At 40.0% G+C, this 25,650-nt stretch overlaps 1 long non-coding RNA gene across 3 annotated transcripts in view; it reads left to right on the top strand.

Moving 5' to 3' along the window:
• The window catches only part of LOC126084046 (uncharacterized), a 101,217-nt gene that overhangs the window by 44,823 nt on the left and 30,744 nt on the right, over window positions 1-25,650 (top strand). Inside the window, exon 3 of one of the 3 annotated variants that reach the window (XR_007518918.1) lies at window positions 6,512-7,093. The exons of the other annotated variants lie outside the window; for them this stretch is intronic. This is a non-coding gene — a long non-coding RNA (uncharacterized LOC126084046). Of the gene's footprint in view, window positions 1-6,511; window positions 7,094-25,650 lie in introns of those variants that run through there. 3 annotated transcript variants of the gene reach the window in all.

Here is a 25,650-nt window from a genome sequence, read left to right as displayed (position 1 = left end):
CTCGAAGTGATTATGTTTAGGATCCATCCTACACTGCGTGACTGATTGCTGTTATGATCGATTACATCACATTAGATTGCATTGTGGAAGATGATTACATAACATTATATCCACAGGTATAGGGGTTTAAGATTCCAAAACAAATTTTGGAGTTGCAGGGGGAGGGACAAAATTCAATCCATAGTAACAGTAAAGTACACAAATCTTGAGTACAGATGTAGGAATTTTGCATATGTATACCATCCTTTTTTTTTTTTTTTTTATTATACCATCCAGATCTAGATATAGACTATATCCATCACTCCACAACATTCTGAAATGGCCCGTCCCAGTCATACAAACCCTACTTCCACCACTGAACTATTTACCGTTGTGATCTCTATCACCACAGGCCAATTTTACATGAACTTCCTATAACAGAATCAAACAATGATTTTGTTTTTGGCATTTTCATCCCTGCTGTTTTTTTTCATTGCTGTGTTGTACTCCATTATGCAATTAGCATTCTTGTATAGCTCTTTTTTATTAAACTTTCTTTATTACTGCAGTTTTATAGTATTTTTTAAAATTGTACTTTAGATGAGGGTTCACAGAATGAAATAGCTTCTCATTAAACAATTAGTACACATGCTGTGTCTGACATTGGTAGCCAACTCCATGTTATGTTAACACTCTCTCCTTCTCGACCTTGGGTTCCCTATTACCAGCTTTCCTGTCTCCACCTGCCTTCTAGTCTTTGCCCCTGGGCTAGTGTGCCACTTTAGTCTGCTTTTGTTTTATGGGCCTGTCTAATCTTTGGCTGAGGGGTTAACCTCAGCAGTGACTTCCTTACTGAGGTAAAAGGGCATATGGGGGCCATATTCTCGGGGTTTCTCCAGCCTATGTCAGACCAGTAAGTCTGGTCTTTTTTTTTTTTTTTTTTTTGTGAGTTAGAACTTTATTCTACATTTTTCTCCAGCTCTGTCCAGGACCCTCTATTGTGATCCCTGTCAGAGCAGTGGGTGGTGATAGCTGGGCACCATCTAGTTGTGCTGGACTCAGTCTGGTGGTCCAAGCCATGATATTTTCAATTGCTTCATATGCGTGTGGAATCTGGGTAGTGAATAAGGAAGTCCAAAGAAGAATTGATGGATTTGAATTATGTGTGGGCAAAGAATATTGAATATACCATGGACTGCCAGAAGAATGCACAAGACTGTCTTCGAGGAAGCACAGTCAGAGTGCTCCTTGGAAGCGAGGATGGCAAGATTTCATGTCAGATGCTTTGGACGTGTTATCACTGGGACCAGTACCTGGAGAAGTGCATCATGCTGGGTAAGGTGGAGGGTCAGTGAAGAAGAGGAAGACCCTCAATGAGATGAACTGGCACAATGGCTTCAATAGTCGGCTCAAACATAGCAATGGTTGTGAAGATGATGCAAGACCGGGCAGTGTTTCATTCTATTGCACACAGAGTGGATCTGCGCAGAACTGTCTTGAAGGCACCTGACAATAACAACAAGAAGAAGACATTATTATTATTGTTGAAGACAGAATAATTTAATTTAGATTTACTTGTGTAAATCTGTTGCTTTTTGTTTATCCCTTCATTTCTTTCTCCCCTTTGGTGTCATGTTCCTCCTGTTCTAAGAATTCTTTTTAGTATTTTCATTATTGCAGACCTATGGGTGATGTATTCTCTCTGGTTTTGGCTAAAAATGCATTTATTTCATCTTTATTTTTTAAGGATTTTTCACTGGGTATAGAATTCTAGGTTAGTAATTATTTTTTGCTTTATAAAGATGTCATTCCATTGCCTTTTGAATGTCTTCCTTTGTGTTGGGAAGTTAGTCATTAATCTTACAGTTTCTCCTTTGAGGGTAATGTGTCTTGTTGGCTGGCTGAGTTTTTGATAACTCTATCTTAATTTTCAGCTGTTTTACTATGATGCACCTATGTTTTGTTTTCTTCATATTTATTCTGCTTAGAACTTCTAGTACTTCTTGAATCTATTGCTTAATGCATTTTGGATCATTCTTGGCTATTAAATCTTCTGATTTTTACTGTTGCCCCATTATCTATTTCTAAGAATACTTTACATTCTGAAAATTCATTTACATGTATGTTAGATGTTTTAACAATGTTCCATATATCTTAAACTCCTTTCTTTACTTCCCTGCCTTTTCTATTTTTTTTTTTCTTCTTTGTGCTTCAGTCTCAATATTTTCTAGTGACCTATCTTCCAATTCACTAATCCTCTCTTTACCTGGGCCTAATCAGCTATTAAAGCCGTCTATTGACTTCCTAATTTTAGTTATTTTATTTTCTATTCTTAGAATTTCCATTTAATTATTTCAAAAAATAGATTAGATTTATCTTTTGAAAATTGTTTTTTTGAACATATTAACTACATTTATGTTAAACTCAAAGGAGCCCTCATGGTACAGTGGGTAAGTGCTCAGCTGCTAACTGAAAGGTTGCAAGTTCAAACTCACTAACCTCTCCACAGGAGAAAGATGTGGCAGTCTGTTTCTATAAAGATTTGCAGCTTTGGAAACTGTGTGGGGCAGCTCTTCTCTGTCCTATAGTGTTTCTGTGAGTCAGAATTGATTCAGTGGCAGCTGGTTTGGTTTTTTGTTTTTTATGTTAAAGTCCATGACAGATAACTTCAATATCTGGATCTAGGTTAAATTCAACTTTATACATATAAATTTCTTATCGATTCCGATTATTGTTGTTGGGATAGATGTCAGAGGTTATGGGTTCCAGTTTCAAATGCGCCTCTAATTAGCTGTGTGATCTTAAGAAAATCAGCTCAACATTTTGGGTCTCCAGTTTCTCAGAAGAGGTATCAAAAGAACTTTTAAGTAGATACTTTACCACACAAGGGATAGTGTGGGATAGTTTTCCACAATATCTCTGTGGTCTCAATCCTTGTTTCATGCTAGCAAGACCAGTTTAGGAGGTGAGACCTTATTTTCAGTAAGCAGATTGCTCTTAGGACCAATCTGGATGACTAGTTAGCAGCTCCCCACTGAGGGGAAGTGGTAAAAAGGAAAAAAAAAGCCCCAAATATTCCCTTAACAATTTTAAGAAGAAAATACTGGAAGGGAGAAATGCATGATTACATATGTTTCTGCATACTCCATGATGGTAATATGGCTTTCACCCTCGCTCTCCCTTTTCTCACTACCATTACACATGATTTGATAATCTGTGTTGGAAATGAGAACATACTTCTCTTGGTGGAGCTTATAGGATCAGTTCCTGTGGTATAGGAATGATATCATCCATTTTTTGTGGTTTGGTGGAAAACAAATGAAATATCTCACCTAAAATTTCAGAAAGCAAAAGGCATTATTCCCAAGAAGAACTTGTCATTTCCTTGGAGTGATTATGAAACTTGTTTGTGGTTATGGAGAAATTTTCTTCTGTAGGGTAAATTCATGAAAACTCAAAATTTTACAGATTTGAATATTCATCATAGATGAATAAAAAACTCTGAGCATCTCAGCCTATTGGTTCAGTTTTTTGTATGTGATTCAAATTTTGTTCATATACCAGTACTGGTGGTGGGGGGTGGGTGGGAACAGAAACAAACTCAGAACAGCATTTCGAATAAAAGATGGATTGTATTAATACACCCACACATGTCTGTTGCTGAGGGTAGGGGCAGAAATGTAGAGGATTAAAAACCCTGTTTATTTGAGGTTTTCTAAGTACTTTTTAGTGATTAGAAATTGAGTGCTTTATTTTAGTGATTGCAGTAGTCTGTAAATGAAAACCTTAAGAAAATGTACTAGTAAAGAAGCCTTCATTGAATGCATAGGCAAGATAGTGGAATTATTTTAGTGATTATAGTAGTCTATGGGTGAAAACCTTAAGAAAATGTACTAGGAAAGACGCCTTCATTGAATGCATAGGTAGGATAATGAAATTCTTTCAGCTATCCCTGGGTTTAAGAAGCCTCACATTTCAGCTGTAGGGCAGCTGGGAATACAGGGAGAGCAACGTGATGAACGCTATTTGTGTGAATAGTGGCTCCTTTTTACACACCAGTCAATTTTCAGGCATGGCTTTTCATGCTGTCAGGAGATAAAAAAGCCTTTTTGAAAATGTCCTGGAGGTGACTTGATGGCAGCAGTAGGTCCCAGATTAGTCAAAGCAACTGTTTGTTTATATTGGTCAGTTATTTTGAAAACTGTTAACCTATTGTTTCCAAGATAACAAGTGGATTCTAAGGTCACTTAGCATCAAATGTTAATCTTCCTGATGTCAGTGCTAGGGCACTTTGGGAAAGCAAGAGAATCCCCTCCTTCAAACCCTTCTCCCTCATTTTGTTATTCCCTAAGTTGTATTTGAAGAAGTGTGCTCTCTTATCTGTGAGTGGTTTTACTCTTGATGCCTCGTTTAGATGGGGCAGGGGAAATCCTTTGTATTGCTTTCCAATCTCCTTGGCCTGGACTGTTGCTTTTTTTAGAGACTAGTGCAATAATCTTTCTGGCAGCTCATGTGCAAATTAACCTTAAATATGGTTTAAAGTAATTTTAACCTTTGAAAATGTTCTTCACTTAGGTTAAAATGTTTGTTTTTTTTTGTCTGTGTATGTGTGTGTGTGTCTCTTCCTTTCATGTCAACCAGTGATCTATGCCTGTATCTGAGGACAGAACTAGAAGGGAGCCAGTGCTGAAAATATTAAAATTAAAAAAACAAAACAAAAACTCAGTTATTGAGTGACTAAAACTGTTTATTGAGTAAAGGCTTTGGAAAGTAGGACTGTGAACTAGGGTGGCTGGCTTAGGAGGGGCTTCTATAAGTCCTGCTAGAACAACCCTGTTCTCAAACACCTCTAGATCTAGTGGTGAGCCTGAGTGTCCAGTCTACACTTCGCCTTCCTCATGGTGAGTTCCGCTTTGGGGGCCAATTGAGACCATAACAATCCACCAGACAAATACTAATAATATTGAACCTCAAAAGGGAAAGTGTTGGAGTCTGTGTCCCTTTTTCTCAGGAGATTCCTCGGCATTTATGCCTGTGTACGTTCCTCTCATCATCAAGTTATAAGCTTTCAAAAGATTACAAGTACAGTGGAAACTGTGAGAGCTGGAACTCGACAGAACTGCTTTGTTTTTCCAGCTCTCAGAAGCTTTCTGCCTTTGACAGGGTGTAGTCTTACAACTTTTCCATCACATGTTTCAGTGGAAAATATTTGAGTTTTTCTTCTCTGACAGATTTCAGCCTTACATGGGCTTTGGATTTTGCAGGGTTGCCTGTATGATGGTCTTGAGGTTCCTCTATCTGATTCCGCTTCTTCCTCCTTTTATGTTGCACAGATATCATCCCCAAATAAGCCATTTGCACTCTTAACTCCAGCTTCGCTTCCTGGGAGAACTAACTTAGACACACACTAGTTTACTGTAGCCTCCCAATAACTTGGACGTTTATTGATAGGCATTATCTCTACTTGAAATCTGAGGAAGCTGAGGTACAAAGGAATCAGCCATTTGGCTTACCTTCATTTAGAGACCCAGTCCAGTGAATCCAGTCCAGTGCCCTTCCCACAATATTAGTCAGACTGCTTCACCAGCAAGCTGCAGAAATGACTCTGGCTTCCTTAAACAGAAAGGGGATTAATAAGAGTTCACAAAATTTAGGGAAAGTTGAAAAGCCAGGCTCAGAAAAGAGAGGTACTAAGATATTTCTGGAATCAGGAAATAAGCTCTGGTTTTGTGAGGGTGACACTAATGGAAGGAATGGATGCTTCAAGTTTTTTTCCCCCACTCTGTGTCACTCTGTTAAGATTCAAGTCACTAGAGAAAGTCTGATTGGCTCTGTTTCCATCACATGCCTCCCCTTCTTTCAGTGTGGAGGGCTGGTGACCTTGAGCGAGAGTTTCACCAAAACTACATATAAGGGAGGATAGAAGAAAAAGGATCCCTCAAAAGGAAATTGAAGTGCTATGACCAAAAGAAAGAAGTGGATGTTGGCAAACGACAAACGTCCCCCACAGTCTCTAAAACCACTCTTCTCTGAGTCTCAACAATGTCCCAGGTCCCGCTTGAAGGAAGGGGGTGGAGTATATGTCCTTTCAGGGTGCTTTCCAATCTTTAACTTTTGATTTGGTTGCCTTTTCATTGTATTCTTTGAAGGTAAAAACCAGTGAATTCTTAGATGGTGGCTTCCCCGTAGCAGGCATTTAGCAGATAGTTGCTGAGTGAGCTTTGTTAAAGGAACCCAGAAAGCTCAGGCATGAGAATTGAAGATCCTCCAGATTGAGATGAACTAGGAAGAAAGGCTTGGCTATCTATTTCTGAAAACCAGCCAATGAAAACCTATGGAACACAACAGTCTGATCTGCAGCCTATCCTGGGGATGGTGCAGGACTGGACATTGTTTTCTTCCATTGTGCATGAGGTTGCCACAAGCTGAGGGCCAACTTGAGAGCAGCCAACAACAATAACAACAGTTTGAGCCTGGTTTGGCTATATGTGCAGAGCTGCTTACTTTCTTCTCCTCCCTCACCTCCCTACAGTGCAGGACACTCACTTCTCAAGGAAGGCCTGTTCTACTCTGGTGGAGACCTGCTGTTTATAAAGATAAATGAACAAAATGGCAGGAGCACTTTATTTTGTTTCCCTGTTTATCATCGCACGTGACAAGGAGCCTAAAGGTAGAGTGAACTGAGAAATATCTGCAGCCTATTTATTCCTTCACTTTTCCCCCAAATGTTTATTAAGAGTCTACCGTGGAGCAGGCGCTGGGGAGATGGCAGTGAATAAGGCAGATCAGAACCCTGCCCTCATGTAACTTAAACCCCTGCACAAGAGGCCAACAATAAAGAAATGAGACCTTTTCAGATTGTTTTAAGTGCCACAAAGAAAATGCAACTTGGTAATGGGATGGAGAATGACTGGGATGGTTTGGGAGGTCAAGGAAGCCCTCTCTGAGGAGGTGACATTTGTGCTGAGAGCTGAATGACTTGCAGAGATTTGAGGAAGAGCATTCCAATGCCAGGGCTTAGGCTCTGGGATGGGACTATGCCAGGTGTGTTAAAGGGCAGGCTGGAATGGCATGAATGGAGGGCAGAACAGTGGGGAATGTGGCCGGAGAGGTAGCAGGGGTCTAAAGATAGATGTCTACATCACTGAGCAGGACTGACTTGTCCACTAGGCACAGCAGGCACAGGGCCTAGAACCCACAATGCTATTCTGGCCCATAAAAATGTTTTCATTTCTTTTAAAATCATACACACACACAAAATAATACAAATATATTGTACTGAAGCCCACATGAATTATATTTATCTTTATGCCAGCATAGTCATAATACATAATTTATACCCTGGCAGCCATAGCATACATATTTCTTTCTAACAAAGACTTTTCAGGACCAGAACACAGCGAAGAACTAGGGGCGTATGTAGCAACCACTCCTATAAACATTAAAAAAACATTAGCTCCTGTTAAACCAGAGGACATCCCGTACTTTGCCTTGTTGCTGAACAGGAATGTGGAATGCTGCCTGTGATTTATCTGTTATTATTATTTTTTTATTAAGACTGTTAACAACTTTATCTTCAGATATAAATAGTTTACATAAAAAACAATCCTTATGGTATTCACATGAGGGTAGTCAAGGTAGGTATCATTATGATCATATCTCTTTCACAAATGAGGAAACTGAGGTGAGAAACTCACAGAGCTAGAAATTGGTGGAACTGGGACTTGAGTTGAGATCTTCTGACTCCAAAATGTATACTCTTAACATTATAAAGCCAGTACTGACAAGTTGATTCCGACTCATGGCATCTGGATGTGTGTCAGAGTAGAACTGTGCTCTGTAGGTTTTCACTGGCTGATTTTTCCAAAGTAGATCACCAGGCCTTCACCAGGCATTTCTGGGTAGAGTCAAGCCTCCAACCTTTCAGTTAGCAGCTGAGCATGTTAAGGAGCCAGGGAATCCTTACCTTGATAGGCATTAGCATTATTAATGGGGCAAAGGATGTCTGGCTCCTACTAGAAAATTCATAAAGTTAATAGAACAGTAGCCTTAGAAAAAATAATTTCCAGGGTTGTGCCAATGGAAATAGGAGGGAAAGGTAGTGAGATGGAAAGCATTCACCAGCGCTTATCTGACTTGCTTTGGGCTTTCTATTAGCTGGTAGCTGCATATCTAGTTTTCATATGTAAAAGACTAAGGCAAGAGACATTTATGTGGCGGAACACAGGTCTATGGAATATTTGTAAATTCTTAAGATTAAAGTTAATGTCTTCTTTTTTCTTTGATTTTTATTCCCTTACTAAACTGTTTTTAATTAGAGCTTGGTGGGAAAAAAAAAAATGCTTAGGAAGAATGCATTAGACAATGAGGAGGTTGAGAATGTCTGTGAACTTTTTTTGGTTATTTCACTGAACTGAAATCACTAAAATTAAGTCAACTCAGCAAGAAGAGCTTATGGATTATATATGACTATGTTCCTAGTCTTGTGGGGCAAAGATTAGAAATAAACTGTAGGATGTGAGCTTCTTGAGGTCTGTAGAATGTGAGGCTTTGAGATCTAATTTGCCTTTGTGTTCACAGATCTTGGCATAGTTTGGGGCATGGTAAATATTCTCTGCATACTTGTTGAATGTATCTTCAGTATAAATAAGCTCTTAAAACCTGGTTTATAAGTCTAGGTTTTAGACATTCAAAACAAAAGTTTGCAGGATATGCTCCTCCATTCGCTGTCCCTTAAATTACTATCAACTTCCTTTGGGTGCTTGTTTGCCTCTGTTGAACCCAGCCCTTTATGATTTGTCTCCTATTCTGGGACCAGGGGTCACTTTTTCATCATTGGTAGTGAATAGACATGTGTCTGCAAAGAAGCAGGATTGTTTTTGTAAAGATGAGAGAAAGAACAGGTTTGGGCAGAGCACAACTTGTTTCAAAAGGAGTGAATAGAACTGAACCAATACCAAATGTGGCAAATTAGTCTTAATGTTTCACTGCTATAGATCAAACAGAGATAATGACATCCTAGACAATGCCTTCTGAGAAAAGGCCACCTTGGCACTATGATCACATCCGTGAGTCAGTTCCTCAGTTTTTAAGTTTTGAAATAGTTTCATCTCTGAAGGTTTTCTGGGGCCTACTTCACTTAATCAAACTCATAAGAGACTGATGTATAAGGCAGAATGTTAATTTATCAAGTAAGGTTGGTGAACATTCTTTTCTGGTGCCCAAGGTACTCTGCCCATGCATCAGGGGCCCAGGGAAGCAGAATTACTAAGATAATTTCTGTGAAAAAAAATGAAATCAAAGCAAAGGAAGATGAATGGTCTCTGGGACATGTCATGTTGGCTGCCGTAAATCCCATGGACCATCCCTGCCCAACAGCAGATGGACCTTTTCAATGAGCCAAAAAGTATGTGCTCAACAATCTAGTGTTTTTCTCTTCTCTGCAGTACTAGAAACACCAGGATATACTCTGATGTTTGCCCTAGTTTTCTCATCCATAAATGTGATGAATTAAAAAAAATTTTTTTTTACCATAGAATTGAGTTAAATTTATGGTGACCCCATGTGTGTCAGAGTAGAACTGTGCTCTATAGGGTTTCCAAGGCTATAATCTTTAGAGCAATGCGTTTGGTTTCGGTAATCTTTATGGAATCAGACTGCCACGTCTTTCTTCCACGGAGCGGCTTGTGGGTTTGAAACAGTGATCTTTTGGCTAGCAGCCGAGTGATTTAACCAATGTGCCACCAGGGCTCCTCACCAGGGATTAGATTAGTGAGTTAATATATGTTTAAGTGCTTAGTAAACACTCAGATGGTTAGATATTATTATTGTTGTTATTAGTTTTCTAACTCTACACAGACAATTTCCCTTCTGCTGTGGTAATCTTTCTGGAGACTTTCTCAATATACGTGTTTAAGATTCAGCTCTCTTAACTGTAATCTCACCTGGACATGCCTCTCTGAGCCCTCACCCTTGTCACCTTGATTGATTTGGGTGTCTCAAAATACCTTAAAAAAAAAAAAAAACCCAAAACAAAAAAAATCAAACCTGTTGTCGTCAAGTTGATTCTGACTCACAGAGACTCTACAGGGCAAAGTAGAACTGCCCCACAGGGTTTCCAAGTGGATATGAACTGCTGATGTTTTGGTTAGCAGAACTCTTTACCACCATGCCACCAGGTCCTGGCTCCCCTTTTATCTCCTGCTCATCCCACAGGTAAAGATGTTTACCTGTGTTTTATTGACTATACAAAGGCATTCGACTGTGTGGAACATACCAAATTATGGATAACATGGCAAAGACTGGGAATTCCAGAACACTTAATTGTGTTCATGAGGAACCTGTACATAGATCAAGAGGCAGTTGTTCTGACAGAACAAAGGGATATTGTGTGGTTTAAAGTCAGGAAAGGTGTATGTCATCGTTGTATCCTTTCACCATACCTATTCAACCTGTACTCTAAACAGATAATCTGAGAAGCTGGACTCTGTGAAGAAGGATGGGGCATCATGACTGGAGGAAGACTCATTAATAACCTGCATCATGCAGATGACACAACCTAGCTCACTGAAAGTGAAGAGGACTTGAAGCACTTACTGATGAAGATCAAAGACCACAGTCTTCAGTATGGATTACACCTCAACATAAAGAAAACAAAAATCCTCACAAATGGACCAATAAGCAACATCATGATAAATAGAGAAAAGATTGTCAAGGATGCCATTTTAATTAGATCCACAATCAACACCCATGGAAGCAGCAGTCAAGAAGTCAGAAGATGCATTGCATTAGGCAAATCTGCTGCAAAAGCCCTCTTTAAAGTTTTGAAAAGCAAGATGTCACCTTGAAGACTAAGGTGTGCCTGACCCAAGCCATGGTGCTTTTAATTGCCTCATATACATGTGAAAGCTGGATGATGAATAAGGAAGACTGAAGAAGAATTGATGCCTTGAATTGTGGTGTTGACAAAGAATATTGAATATATGGTGGACCACCAAAAGAATGAACAAACTTGTCTTGGAAGAGGTACAACCAGAATGCTCCTTAGAAGCAAGAATGGCGAGACTACGTCTCACATACTTTGGACATACTATCAGGAGGGATCAGTCCCTGGAGAAGGACATCATGCTTGGTAAAGTAGAGGATCAACGAAACAGAGGCAGACCCTCAATGAGATGGATTGATGCAGTGTCAATCAAAGCATACTGTTTTAGTCATCTAGTGCTGCTGAAACAGAAATACCACAAGTGGATGGCTTTAACAAAGAGAAATTTGTTCTTTTACCATCTAGTAGGCTACAAGTCCAAATTCAGGACGTCAGCTACAGGGGAAGGCTTTCTCCCTCTGTTGGCTCTGGAGGAAGGTCCTTGTCATCAGCCTTCTCTTGGTCTGGGAGCATCTCAGTGCAGGAACCGTAGGTCCAAAGGATGCACTCTGCTCTCAGTGCTGCTTTCTTGGTGGTATGAGGTCCCCATCTCTCTCTGCTCACTTCTCTCTTTTATATCTCAGAAGAGATTGAATGAAGATAGTATCTAATCTTGTAGATCTCATCAATATAACTGCTGCTAATCCATTTTATTACATCATAGTGATAGGATTTACAACACATGGGGAAATCACATCAGATGAAAAACGGTAGACAGTCATACGAGGGAATCATGACCTAGCCAAGTTGACAAATATTTTTGGGGAATAAATTCAATCCATGACACAAAAAAACATACCAACAATTGTGAGAATGGCGCAGGACTGGGCAGTGTTTCGTTCTGTTGTACGTAGGGTTGCTATGAGTTGGAACCTACTCTACAGCACCTAACAACAACAACAACATCCCACGGTCACCCAACTTGCCCTAGCTCTTCCTCTGGCTTGTTCTTCCCCTTCATGTACCTGAACACATGTAGTGTGTGTTGTATGTGGCACTCTTTGTAGAGCCAATAGCATTTCCCTCTTAATGGACTCTTTGGTGGCATGTAAACTAGAAAGGGAAAACGGGAAAAATGATCTGGGAAGGGTAAATGAAGCACTTTAGGATTTATCAGCATACTGATACTTCAGTTTCGAGGTGTTTTTCAGGTTCCTAATGTATAGATGTAGCAATGATCAAGAGTCAGGACAATTAGGAGGTAGAAATAATTCCATCAAGGATGACTAATAATTTACATATGTTAATGGTATACAAATGAACACTCACTGTGATATTGTGTTACAGAATTTCCTCTTTCAGAAATAGTCTATTATTTCAACAGAACCTACAAAACCTGCTGGCTAGTCTGATTTCACAGCAAATTATATCTATCAATAAATGATTTAAAAAATTTTTTTAAATCAATAAATGATTAAGTATGCTTATCACTTCTAAAGGTAGCACTGTACTCCTTTAATTTAATATGAGTGCTTTGTGTGAAAAGAGTTTGTTAGTTTTTTAAGTTACAAAAGTCATTCTTGCTTATGATGGAAATTTCAATAGTATAGAAAGATAAAACAGTAAAGTTTGTCTCTCTCCCTTTCACCATCAATTTATATTCCCATTCCTCAAAGGTAACCACAGCTGATATCCTTTTAGAAATTTGTTATATATCGAGTACATATATTAACGTAGGCCTGTCAGTTTGTTGTACTGTGGGGGCTTGCGTCTTCCTCTGATGCTGGAAGCTATGCCACCAGTATTCAGATACCAGCAGGGTCACCCATGGAGGACAGGTTTCAGCTGAGCTTCCAGACTAAGACAGCATAGGAAGAAGGACCCGGCAGTCTACTTCTGAAAAGTATTAGCCGGTGAAAACCTTATGAATAGCAACGGAACAATGTCTGATATAGTGCTGGAAGATGAGCCCCCCAGGTTGGAAGGCACTCAAAAGATGACTGGGGAAGAGTTGCCTCCTCAAGGTAGAGTCGACCTTAATGACGTGGTTGGAGTAAAGCTTCCGGGACCTTCATTTGCTGATGTGGCATGACTCAAAATGAGAAGAAACAGCTACAAACATCCATTAATAATCAGAACCTGGAATGTACCAAGTATGAATCTAGGAAAATTAGAAATCATCAAAAATGAAATGGAATGCCTAAACATCGATATCCTAGGCATTAGTGAACTGAAATGGACTGGTATTGGCCATTTTGAATGGGACAATCATATAGTCTACTACGCTGGGAATGACAACTTGAAGAGGAATGGTGTTGCATTCATCGTCAAAAAGAACATTTCAAGATCTATCCTAAAGTACAATGCTGTCGGTGATAGGATAATATCCATATGCCTACAAGGAAGGCCAGTTAATATGACTGTTATTCAAATTTACACACCAACCACTGGGGCTAAAGATGAAGAAATAGAAGATTTTTATCAGCTGCTGCAGTCTGAAATTGATCGAACGTGCAGTCAAGATGCATTGATAATTACTGGCGATTTTAATGTGAAAGTTGGAAACGAAGAAGGATCAGTAGTTGGAAAATATGGCCTTAGTGATAGAAACAATGCCGGAGATAGAATGATAGAATTTTGCAAGACCAACGACTTCTTCATTGCAAATACCTTCTTTCACCAACATAAATGACGACTATATACATGGACCTCGCCAGATGGAACACACAGAAATCAAATTGACTACGTCTGTGGAAAGAGACGATGGAAAGCTCAATATCATCAGTCAGAACAAGGCCAGGGGCCAACTGTGGAACAGACCATCAGTTGTTCATATGCAAGTTCAAGCTGAAACTGAAGAAAATCAGAACAAGTCCACGAGAGCCAAAATATGAACTTGAGTATATCCCAGCTGAATTTAGAGACTATCTGAAGAATAGATTTGACGCATTGAACACTGGTGACCGAAGACCAGATGAGTTGTGGAATGACACCAAGGACATCATACGTGAAGAAAGCAAGAGGTCATTGAAAAGTCAGGAAAGAAAGAAAAGACCAAAATGGATGTCAGAGGAGACTCTGAAACTTGCTCTCGAATGTCGAGCAGCTAAAGCAAAAGGAAGAATTGATGAAGTAAAAGAAAAGAACAGAAGATTTCAAAGGGCGGCTCGAGAAGACAAAGTAAAGTATTATAATGACACGTGCAAAGAGCTGGAAATGGAAAACCAAAAGGGAAGAACACACTCAGCGTTTCTCAAGCTGAAAGAACTGAAGAAAAAATTCAAGCCTCGAGTTGCAATAGTGAAGGATTCTATGGGGAAAATATTAAATGACGCAGGAAGCATCAAAAGAAGATGGAAGGAATACATAGATTCATCATACCAAAAAGAATTAGTCAATGTTCAACCATTTCAAGAGGTAGCATATGATCAGGAACTGACGGTACTGAAGGAAGAAGTCCAAGCTGCTCTGAAGGCATTGGCGAAAAACAAGGCTCCAGGAATTGATGGAATATCAGTTGAGATGTTTCAACAAACGGATGCATCGCTGGAGGTGCTCACTCGTCTGTGCCAAGAAATATGGAAGACAGCTTCCTGGCCAACTGACTGGAAGATCCATATTTATGCCTATTCCCAAGAAAGGTGATCCAACCAAATGTGGTAATTATAGAACAATATCATTAATATCACACACAAGCAAAATTTTGCTGAAGATCATCCAAAAACGGCTGCAGCAGTATATCGACAGGGAACTGCCAGAAATTCAGGCTGGTTTCAGAAGAGGATGTGGAACCAGGGATATCATTGCTGACGTCAGATGGATCCTGGCTGAAAGCAGAGAATACCAGAAGGATGTTTACCTGTGTTTTATTGACTATGCAAAGGCATTGGACTCTGTAGATCATAACAAATTATGGATAACATTGCGAAGAATGGGAATTCCAAAACACTTAATTGTGCTCATGAAGAACCTTTACATAGATAAAGAGGCAGTTGTTCGGACAGAACAAGGGGATACTGATTGGTTTAAAGTCAGGAAAGGTGCAAGGCAGGGTTGTATTCTTTCACCATACCTATTTAATCTGTATGCTGAGCAAATAATCCGAGAAGCTGGACTATATGAAGAAGAACGGGGCATCAAGGATTGGAGGAAGACTCAGTAATAACCTGCATTATGCAGATGACACAGCCTTGCTTGCTGAAAGTGAAGAGGACTTGAAGCACTTACTAGTGAAGATCAAAGACCACAGCCTTCTAAAGAAAACAAAAATCCTCACAACCGGACCAATGAGCAACATCATGATAAATGGAGAAAAGATTGAAGTTGTCCAGGATTTCATTTTATTTGGATCCACAATCAACAGCCTTGGAAGCAGCAGTCAAGAAATCAAAAGACGCATTGTATTGGGTAAATCTGCTGCAAAGGACCTCTTTAAAGTGTTGAAGAGCAAAGATGTCACCTTGAAGACTAAGGTGTGCCTGACCCAAGCCATCGTATTTTCAATCACATCATATACTTGTGCAAGTTGGATAATGAATAAGGAAGACCAAAGTAGAATTGATGCCTTTGAGTTGTGGTGTTGGCGAAGAATATTGAATATACCATGGACTGTCAGAAGAACGAACAAATCTGTCATGGAAGAAGTACAACCAGAATGCTCCTTAGAGGCAAGGATGGCGAGACTGCATCTTACATACTTTAGACATGTTGTCAGGAGGGACCTGCCTCTGGAGAAGGATATCATGCTTGGCAAAGTACAGGGTCAATGGAAAAGAGGAGGACCCTCAATGAGGTGGATTGACACAGCGGCCACAACAATGGGCTCAAGCATAACAACAATTGTAAGGATGGCACAGGACCGGGCAGTGTTTCATTCTGTTGTGCTTAGGTTCGCTATGAGTCGGAACTGACTCGACGACACCTAACAACAAGAACAAGAATATTAACATAGGACCCTGAGTGGTGCAAATGGTTAATGTGCTTGGCTTCTAACTGAAAGGTTGGAGGCTTGAGTCCACACAGAGGCATCTCAGAAGAAAGGCCTGGTGATCTACTTCTAAAAAATCAGCCTTCGAAAACCCTATGGAGGACAGTTCTACTCTGATACACGTGGAGTCACCATGAATCACAACTGAGTTGGTAGTAACTGGTTATTATTTTATGTCAGCGTTTAAAAACAACACTTACTTTCAGTCTTTGACAGTATTACTTAAGAATACATCTTGAATATATGTATTTTTGTCATATCAACACCTATAAACCAAACCAAACCAAACCCATTGCCATGGAGTTGATTCTGAGTCATAGTGGCCTTGTAGGACAGAGTAGAACTGCCCCATAGAGCTTCCAAAGAGCACCTGGTGGATTCGAACTGCCCTTTTGGTTAGCAGCTGTAGCACTTAACCACTGTACCACCAGGGTTTCCATCAGCACCTGTAAACACCTATAAAAAAAAAAAAAGAGCCTCTTCATTTAAAAAAAAAAACTGCATGGTATTTCTCCTACTGATGAATGTTTAACCCAGTGCTGTCGTTTAGCTTCCTTTAAAACTGACACAATTGTCTCTCAGTTAAAATAGATATCCTTTGTTCTTTTTTCTGATGTCTGACTTCCTTATCTGTCTGCAGCGTTGTTTCTTGTATCCATTCATTCTAATAGGATCTGATGGATTCCAGTGTGGGTTATATTATGCCCTGGACATTCCTAAGCAGATTCTTGTCCTGCCATGCCATAAGGAGCCATCCTTCATCTTGTTAACTACCTCATACCCTCACTGTGGGCTCACCGACTCTGAGCATGCAAGGTAGATGTTAAATTAGGAAGAAAAAAACAACCCAAGTGTCTTAGTTATCTCGTGCTGCTGTAACAGAGATACCACAAGTGGATGGCTTTAACAAAGAGAAGTTAGGGCGTCAGCTCCAGGGGAAGGCTTTCTCTCTCTGTTAGCCTTCTCATCAATCTTCCCCCAGACTAGGAGCTTGTGCACGCAGGGTCCCTGGGTCCAAAGGAAGCGCTCTGCTTCTGGCACTGGTTTCTTGGTGGTACGAGGTCCCCTGTCTCTCTGCTCGCTTCTCTCTTTTCTGTCTCCAGAGATTGCCTCAAGACACAATCTAGCCTTGTAGGTTGAGTCCTGCCTCACTAATACAACTGCCACCCATCCTCCCTCATTAACATCATAGAGGCCGGATTTACAACATATAGGAAAATCACTCAATACCTGGAATCATGGCCCAGCCCAGTTCATACACGCATTTTCTGGGGAACATAATTCAATCAATGACACCAAGGCTGGCTGGTTGTTTACAAACTTGGCCATTAACGTGATTTAAAGTACTTTGCACACTGGCAGCTCTGCACCCCAGAAGCTACTGCCCTCTAACCTTAATTGGATCACCTGAGCAAGCAGTTACAATACCCCTCTCCCTGTACCTCTCCCATTCTGAATGCTTTTATTCCAATTCTTTCTTTTTCTGCCCCCACCTGAGGCTGCTGAGTTCCTCCTTCTCACTACTTGCAAGAAGTTCTCACCCATTGGCCCATAGACCCCCCTCTTCTGCCCTTCACGCATTTTCTTGGAGAGTTGAAGTGAGTAGGCGGTACAGCAACACTTCTGCTACAGATATCTGTGTGCTAGCGGTGCCTATTGGCCCTGTGAAGGGGGACTCCTGGTAACCACCTACTGACCGTGGCTGCGCTTTCCCATAGACAACACATGTGCATTGATTGTATTCTAGGATACCATTAGCTTTGCAGTTCACCTGCATATGGGTTATACAGGCTCTCTTGGGGGTGCCTACAAACCAAACCACCCTTTGTCATATTGTTTCTTTGGGAAAATGTGTTCCAAGTTCCCAGCAATTGACTTGTCAGTGAACTTTTGGAATAGAGCCCATTTGTAAGTTGAAAACAGCTTGTTCTTTTTCTAAAACATATATTACCTTCCTCTCTCTCTGTCTCTTTTTTTTTTCTCTCACAAAAGTCTGTGAAATAAGTAGCTTGGGTGATATAACTCATTTTATTGATGAGGAGCCTGAGGCATTGATACTAACTGACTTCTTTCTGTAAGGTTACCTAAACTAGTTAGTGGTAGAATCGCTTTTAAATTGCTAGCCAACTAGTTAAACATGGACAATACATAGATAAAGACACTGTTTTCAACTTGTGTGCACACTGAGCTCCATTTTGGCCAACTTTTGTAATATGCATTTTGTAGTGGTTGGGATTGGAGGGGATGAGGAATCGGATAGGACAGTGATAAATTGTTTCATGTGTTAGTAGAATCTCTCTCTCTCTCTCTCTGTTTCTTTTTTAAGCAAGAAATAGTACTCAAGGAGACATGTTATGAAATAAAGGTCATTTGACATTGCTGGTTTGTGGTGAATACATTACCGTTTCCTTGTTCTTTCCAAGTATACCTGCCCACATGGACATCGTCCAAAGCCATGGGAAAGCTAAATATAGGAAGGGAAACCCAACTGGGAAATTCACCCTGGAGAATATATAAAAAGAAGACCACAACAATAAATGTTCTAAAGAGTAAAAACAATAATTAAAAACAAAAACAAAACAAAAAACACAGAGGCAGGCACCGAGACTCACAAAGGTAGAATTAAGATGACCAGATAGGTGTTTCTAAGGATTAGACCCTAAGGCTCCATCAGGTGGTCTGACTTTATAGTCTAAGCTTTTTTAATAAGGAACCTGGTGGCACAGTGGTTAAGAGCTTGACTGTCAGCTGAAAGGTCGGTAGTTCGAACACACCAGCGGCCCCATGGGAGAAAAGTGTGGCAGTCTGTGTCTGTAAAGATTACAACCTTGGAAACCCTATGGGGCAATTCTGCTCTGTTTAATATTGTCACTATGAGCTGGAATCAACTCAATGACAATGAATTTTAATGGATTTCCCACCCTCCCCAACTTGTTTTCTTTTTGAAAACAAAACAAAATAATTTAAAAAAGGCTTCAGTCAGTACATTTTGGAGTGGGCGTAACTACAGTTTTTGAAATGTCAAGGGCCTTATGTATCAGAAACAGATGTGTTATTTTGATTTTTCTGCTCTAAGTATCAATAGGTTGATATGAAAACGACAGTATATTGACTGTAGCTCAAACACTAATAATAGTTCAACCTTTTGGGGAAATTGAGATGAAAATAAGAGATCTGGTGGTACAGTGCTTGGCTGCTAACCCAAAAGTCAGTCAGTGGTTCGAACCCACCAGCTCCTCCTCAGGAGAAAAGATAGGGAAGCCTGCTTCCATGAAGATTATAGTCTTAGAAATCCTATGAGGCAGTTCTACTCTGTCCTGGAGGGTCACAATGAGTTGGAATTGACTCATCCACAATGGGTCGGGGAGAAATAAAACAGGACACTCAGCCTCTTAGAGAGTTAAAATATAATGAATGGGAATAGATGTAGTAATGTTCCTAGAAACCCAAAAGTCTAAGGTTGCTAGTTCCAATTAATTTATAATCTTAAACCAAAAATTGGCCACTAAATGTAGTGGCTGATGGCCATTACTTGAGGTTCTAGTTTGATATACCAGTGTTATAAAGGCCGGGAAAGGCCTAGATGAAATAATTGAGTTCATTCTCAGCTCAATTTGAAATTTGAGTTTTACCAAGTACGCTCATGTGAAATGGACCATTTCCTTCTACATCCGTGGGAAGACGTTTATTATTAGAACATCCTAGGGGAACTTCTGCTATTAATTGTTGCATACCTGAAATATCACAAAAGAGAGTGAAGCTGTAGGTTAAAAAAAAAAAATCCTTGAAATCATTGTTTTTGTCTTTGTCAATTATAAGGAACTACAGGTTTTTTACAGGAATGAATGCTTTATGGCCTTGAGCACTACAAAGCCTTTATCAAGCTAAGACAATACAGGCGTCTGGAAGTGCATGAACTTGAGAACCCTGCAGATTGCGGGGGGCGGGGAGCAAAGCAAGAGGCCAAGAAGACGTTCCGTCCAGAGCATAATAAAAGTAATATATAGAACAATACTCCATCCAACTCCCATCTCCAGGTGGATAACCTTGAAGATTTAAAAGGGAAGAGGGAATATTTTACATGAGAACTTAAATTTATTTCTTCTTCTTTAAAACTGTATTCTCAAACATCAGATATTCTAATCCCCAAACTCTCTTGACCCCTGCTTGGATTCCAGTGCAGTTTTTAGAAGCCAGGCTTCTAGAAGCAGACTGCCTGCATTTGAATCCCAGCTTGTTACTACCTGTGTGAGCTTGGACCAGGAATGTAACCTGTAAGCCTCAGTATCATCCTCTATAAAATGGGAATACTAATATAGTGCAGAGTCCCTGAGTGGTACAAATGGTTTCTGTGCTCTGCTGCTAACTGAAAGGTTGGCTGGTATTTGGAAACCAATCAGAGGCACCCTAGAAGAAAGACCTGGTGGTCTGGTGGTGGTCTACTTCTGAAAAATCAGCCACTGAAAACCTCACGGAGCACAGTTCTACTTTGACACACATGGGATTGCCCTGAGCTGGAGTCAACTCCACAGCAACTGGTTATGATCAATTTTAAGCCTCCAACATGAAGAACTGATGCATTTAAATTGTGGTGTTGGTGAAGAATATCGGATATACCGTATGTCGGAAGAATGAACGATTCTGTCTTGGAGGAAGTACAACCAGATGCTCCTTAGAAGTAAGAATGGTGAGACTTCATCTTGCTTTCGCTGGACACTTGATCAGAGGAACCAGTCACTGGAGAAAGGCATCATGCTTGGTACAGGGTCAGTGAAAAAGAGTTGTTGTCATTGTTAGGTGCCATCAAGTTGGGTCTGACTCATAGCGACCCTGTGTACAACAGAAAGAAACACTGCCTGGTCCTGTGCCATCCTCACAATTGTTGCTGTGTTTGAGCCCATTGTTGTAGACACTGTGTCAGTCATTTTCGTTGAGGGTCTTCTGCTTTTTCCCTCACCCTCTACTAAGAATGGTGTCCTTCTCTGGGGACTGGCCACTCCTGATAACATGTCCAACGTACATGAATTAAAGTCTCACCATCCTTGCTTCTAAGGAGCATTCTGGTTATACTTCTTCCAAGACAGATTTGTTTGTTCTTCTGGCAGTCCCTGGTATATTCAATATTCTTCACCAATACGATAATTCAAAGACATCAACTCTCCTTTTGTCTTCCTTATTCATTGTCCAGCTTTCATATGCATATGAGGCGATTGAAAATACCATCGCTTGGGTCAGATGCACCTTAGTCCTCGAGGTGACATCTTTGCTTTTCAACACTTGAAAGAGGTCTTTTGCAGCAGATTTTTCCAATGCAATGTGTGATTTGATTTCTTGACTGGTGCTTCCATGGGCATTGATTGTGGGTCCAAGTAAAATGGAAATCCTTGACAACTTCAATATTTTTTTTTTGTTTGTTTATCATGATGTTGGAGCCCTGGTAGTGCAGTGGTTAAGAGTTTGGCTGCTAACCAAAAGGTTGGCAGTTCGAATCTACCAGCTGTTCCTTAGAAACCCTGGGGGGTAGTTCTATTCTGTCTTATAGGGTTACTGTGAGTCTGAATTGACTCGATGGCAATGGGTTTGGTTATTTTGTTTTTGTATCATTTTGTTGCTTATTGGTCCAGTTGTGAGGATTTTCATTTTCTTTATGTTAAGTTGTAATCTATACTGAAGGCTGTAGCCTTTGATCTTCATCAGTGAATGCTTCGAGTCCTTGAGAGGGAGACCCTCAATGAGATGAACTGATATAGTGGCTCCAACAATGGGCTCAAACAGCAATGATTGTGAGAATGGTACAGGACCGGGCAACATTTTGTTCTGTTATGCATAAGACCACTGTGAGTCGGAGCGGACTCGAAGGGACCTAACAACAAGAACATGACATCACTGAGCATGGAGTTGGAAAGATGTATACAATAGGCTCTTAAGAGCTGGTAGGAGCTGACTCCAGCATACGACTGTGGATGTGTGCCATTTCCCATGTAGAAGTAGAACTTGAAGACTCTGATCATTCATAACATTCTAGGCCTTGGGAATGGCTTCAGAGTCATTTATTCTGCAGTTGAGGAGCCCTGGTAACATAATTGTTAAGCATTAGGCTGCTAACTGAAAGGTCAGCACTTCAAACCCACCCAGTAGTTCTGTGGAAGAAAGACCTGGTGATCTGCTCCCATGAAGATTACAGCCCAGGAAACCCTATGAGGCAGTTCTACTCTGTCACACGGGGTTGCTAGGAGTTGGAATCGACTCAATGGCATACAGTAACGACATTCCGCAATTGGGCATGGGACACGCTATATCGTTTTTTGTTTGGATCTCTGCTATTTACAAGAGAACCAAAAGCCAGAAACCAAACCCATTGCCATCAAGTCGATTCCAACTCATAGTGACCTTATAAGACAGAGTAGAACTGCTCCATAGAGTTTCCAAGGAGTACCTGGTGGATTCGAACTGCCAGCCTTTTGGTTAGCAGCCGTGGCTTTTAACCACTACACCACCAGGGTTTCCACAAGAGAAGTCCAGTTAAATCCTTAACCGCTTACGGAGACAGTCATAGATGTCAGCTCACTCTTATTCATAGGTGAGCATGTTACATTGTTCCTCCTTGTCTCCCTCCTTTCCTTTCTTTCTTTTTTATTTTTACCATTTGCTGCTTTGATAAGGAGCCCTGGTGGCGCAATGGTTAAGCACTTGGCTGCTAACCAAAAGGTTTTTGGGTCCAAGCCCATCCGGCGGCTCAGCAGGAGGAAGACCTGGGGATCTGCTTCTGTAAAGATTACAGCCAAGAAAACCCTAGGGGGCTATTCTACTCTGTCACATGGGTCCCTCAGAGTTGAAAATGGACTCGACAGCACCTAACAACCAACAAAGCCACTTTGATGACTTGAGGAATCACCGTAGAAGTATCTAGAAGATGATTTTTATTTGTTTCTTGAAAATTTTACCCTTTACCCTTTCCATTATCAAGAATGAAACATTTCATTTTCATTTAAAAATAACTGAAGTTAACTTGTGTAAATGTAGAAAATCATTTTAAACCTTTCTCTATAAAAAACAAGAGCGGAATATACATTTCTTTCTTAAGAGCATCTGACATGTGGATATTTATATCTTCCTATATAGTTCCTGTTTTAAATACATTTCATATTTCGTTATGTGATACAGTATAAGTTTCCATGTGTATAATAAATATCAAACATGAGTATAATATTAAATTAGAATAAGATTACAATAAAGTTAATACTAAAATAAGCAACAGATATCCCATTTGTTTTTAATCTTACCCAATTTTAAGGTTGTTCAACATTATATACTAAAATGTGAAGAAAAGTTATAGCCATGTTGAAAATGGATCTGGACAGCTTTCTGTGTAAGTAGCTATCCACCAGTTACTTCCATTTTCTTTTATCCAAATAAGTACACTCATGTGCTATTTATTTTCAGTATAATATCCAATTTATTTACAACAGATACTCCACATCATTAAATATATGGTTATGATGATATAGTTTTATTATGTTTTTATAAGGCACATCTGGGCCATCTGTAATTGGAAAGAATTTAGCTAATTTCATAACTGGCTTTCTTGTCTATTTATTTTTTGAGCAGCATAGATTTTAGCTAAAGTTAGGCCTTGACTATAAATAATTAGGTTAAGAAAGTTGTCGAGTCTGGGTTTCTCCTTTTTGAAAATGTGTTAAGTTCAAGCATACTTGTACACATTTATTATTAAATAGTAGTGACAGGCCAAAGAAAATAAAGCTGAACAAATAATTTACTTGTAAAATATATCTAAAAACTACCTAACAATGTTGTTAATTAGTTAACCAATTAGCATCCTCGTTAATAAATTTGCTAGTTGTTTCCTATTTCACAATGCTCATGTGGATATCTCGTTGTATGCTATAGGATCCTGTGCAAACTACCAGTATTTTCAAGGTTAGGAAGAAATGAATTCCGTATCTTCCTATCTCATTAGAGTATAAACGTTCAAAGTGCTTAAAGGGAAAGAACACATACTAGCTTCTCCATTTGAACTAGTTTTATCCATCCATCTTCCCATCCAGTAGATACTTATGTAAGCCTTAAAGTCCTCCTCCACCCCGATATTGTCCTAACACCAAGGGTGCTAAAATGAAAACAAGAACAACAGCAACAACAACATGGTTTTGGCTCTAAATTGCTTTCAGGGGGTAATTAATTCAGTGGAGCTGAGAGCACTTAGTAAATAACACAGCAGCTTCCTTCCCAACTGGGTGTTTGATTAGTATGGGCTCAAGTTAGTATGGGAGTTCAGTGGCACCTAGAGTGAGCATGGCCGTATACCAGCTCTCCTGTGTGCATCAGCCTTTCCTCTTTGACTCTATAGAGGTCAGGTGTATCTGATGAGTCTGGATGTGGTGTTAGCCTTCTACCTTTTATAATCTTTAATGGGTTCTTTTTAAACTTGTACTCTGATAACATGAATCTTCTCCCTTTTGTAAACTTCTAATCCAAACCAAAACCAAACCCACTGCCATCAATTCAATTCTGACTGATAGCGACCTTATAGGACAGAGTAGAGCTGCCCCATAGGATGTCCAAGGAGCATCTGGGGGATTCCAGCTGCTGGCCTTTTGGTTAGCAGCAGTAGCTCTTAACCACTACACCACCAGGGTTTCCAAACTTCTGATCTGACTGGCATAAATCCACATCATCATTTTCACTCTTTATGAAAGATTAATTTTTTGTTAAAGCATTAGTATAATCTCTTCGGGAATTTTTTAATTTACTGTCAGTGACCTCTAGGATACCTCCCACTGTCGATATTCTACAGCTACTATTTTTTCTAAACTGTCAATCATCCTTCTAATCCACGCTGTCCTTGAAGTCTGTGGTGGGTTCAAATATGTCCACAAATTATATACTTCCCTTAAAAAGGTGAAGCCTAATTCCCCTCCTCTTGAGAGCGTGATAGACATAGTAACTCCTTTCTAGCAAGTAGAATATAGTGGAAATGACGGAGTGTCACTTCTGAGACTACGTCATAAGGACATTACGGCATCCGTTTTGGTTGCTGTCTTGGATCACTCAATCTGGGGGGAAGCCTGCTGCCATGTCATGAGGAAAGGTACGTGTGGCAAGGAACTGAGGCCTCCAGCCAACAATCAGATGAGTGAGCCATCTTAGAAGCAGATCCTCCAGCTCCAGTCAAACCTTTAGATGACTGCAGCTCAGGCTGACATCTTGACGGCAACTTCATGAGAGATCCTGCACCAGAATCACTGGGCTAAGCTGTTTTCAGGCTCCTGAACCTCATCAAATGTGTGAGACAGTAAATATTTGTTATTTTATACTACTAAGTTTTGGGGTAATTAGTAATACCGCAAGGCATAATTTATAAAAAGATTTGCCTCCTTTTAAAGAAGGTTCTGAGGCTTTTGGAAGGAGACTCAGTTCTAGATGAACTATATTCTTTCACTTTTCCTTCACAGTATTTATGTAGCAGAGTTCTCTGAATTTTCTGACACCCCTCTCCTTAACACCTCAGATAAAGAATGTTTCTCATTTTATCTGCTTATACTTCAGACCCCATTTTTAGGCATCACCTCTAAGATCTTGTCTCAAATTTACATCTTTAATCTCTACTCTCCTTGGCTTCAACAAGCCCTAGTCTCTCCTATCATCAAAACAAAACCTTCCATCGATTCTCCTGCTGTTTAGAACTTCCTACTTACCCTTTTCTTCTCAGTCCTTGACTGCTGGTTTCTGCCCTTAAGCATGGCATTTTTACTTTGAGATTAGTTACCATGGCCCTTTTCTTTTCCTTCTTGATCTCTGA

This window comes from Elephas maximus, chromosome 1 (genome assembly GCF_024166365.1).
Source record: "Elephas maximus indicus isolate mEleMax1 chromosome 1, mEleMax1 primary haplotype, whole genome shotgun sequence".
NCBI classification, from domain to species: Eukaryota; Metazoa; Chordata; class Mammalia; order Proboscidea; family Elephantidae; genus Elephas; species Elephas maximus.
Note: the sequence above shows the minus strand (reverse complement) of the source record. Positions and strands in the feature narration are given on the sequence as shown.